The 1,485-nt window shown below is 37.2% G+C and overlaps 1 pseudogene; it reads right to left on the bottom strand.

Moving 5' to 3' along the window:
- Positions 1-429: 429 nt before the first annotated feature.
- Positions 430-1,193, bottom strand: LOC110543069 (MICOS complex subunit Mic27-like; annotated as a pseudogene).
- Positions 1,194-1,485: the final 292 nt, after the last annotated feature.

Raw genomic sequence — 1,485 nt, 5'->3', positions numbered from 1 at the left:
TTCACATCTCTGGCACTAGGGTTTTATTAATGTATAGTTCTTGTTGAGAGTACTATCAGTCCAAGTGTCATTGCTGTGCATGCATATGCATATGCTGGGTTGTAATTAATTTTAGGTAAGTATAAAATAAATAAAATAATATGATTCCTTAAGACTTTATCAAAAATCCTTGTTCCTGTTTCTCTATCTTCCTTTCAACCTCTGCAGGTGGAGTTTCCTTTTTTTTTTTCCATGTCCCTCTTTGTCTCACCTGTATTCTGCTATTGCTTTTTCTTCTTCTTTTTCCATTGGCCAAATTGTTTATTTGAAAATGTCATGGGAAAAATTCAAGTCGTACCCTGTAAGTTACCATTCATTACATAATTTTTCACCATTGTTTGAATTTGATACATCTTTTAGCTCATCTTTAGGCTCCCTCTGCAATCTATTTCAGCTTCTAATGCTGTACATATCTTTATCATCTGCATGAGACTGCTCATGAAGCATGAGTTGTGTAGTAAACTGTGTAGTACCTGAAGTGGATTCTGACCTCATCTTTGTCATACATGCAAGTTCTTTTGGCAAAGACACTGAATGTTTCAGGACAGACATTTTGGCATGCATTTCATCAGATCTTCCTACCTTAGTTTCTTCTTTTGTTTCAGGGAGTGATTCTTTTTCACTGATTTTTTTTTCCACAATGACTTAATGGCTTGATAATTTTGTTGGCTCCAGTTATCTTTGCAATTATTACTGACTGAGCTGGGTCGGAAACAGTTGCTCCTAATGTGGCCAATCCTAGTAGATAAGCAATCTTCTGAAATCTAGAACCGCTTCTTGCTGAAACCAAATCTGGCAGTCCTAAAGCTGTAATTACTCCCATTTTGGGAAGAAAATCTTGAGGATTCTTCAAATAAACATATGCATCTTTTCCAAATTGTACTGTATCCATTATCCCATTCTTCATAAAGACATAAACACCCTTGCACCAGCCAACATAATGAACAGTTGTAGTGCTGAGGGGTTGCAAAGCCCATTTGTAAATAACCAGGCTATTCAGCATATTTAGAATGGAAAGGTGCTACAGTATATATTGGGAGCTGTTCTGGTCTCACTAGCTTCTTTTTGAGTTCTTCTTCTTTGACCAGATGTACAGTTATTGATGCATATATCAGACCTGCAGGCATGGTTGTCCATTTTCCCATCCTAAAGGCCACCACACCTATGACCATCTGAACTCAATCTTTCAGATGGAGAGTGTCACTATTCCCTTTTCAAGCCCCATTCCTTTAATACTTTCTACTGTTCTTACTCCATGTTATTACATACTCACATGTGAATATTTGGGGCAAGGCACCTCCAATAAGAGAGAGCATTTGGTTTTTGTATTGCTGGGTCCGGGTTACTTCAATGTGAATTTTTCTGGTTCCATCCATTTACCTGCAAAGGACTGTGTTTTCTTTCTTTCTTTTTTTTCTTTCTTTTGGCTATTCAAGACAGGGTTTC

This window comes from Meriones unguiculatus, chromosome X (genome assembly GCF_030254825.1).
Source record: "Meriones unguiculatus strain TT.TT164.6M chromosome X, Bangor_MerUng_6.1, whole genome shotgun sequence".
In the NCBI taxonomy this organism is placed as follows: Eukaryota; Metazoa; Chordata; class Mammalia; order Rodentia; family Muridae; genus Meriones; species Meriones unguiculatus.
Note: the sequence above shows the minus strand (reverse complement) of the source record. Positions and strands in the feature narration are given on the sequence as shown.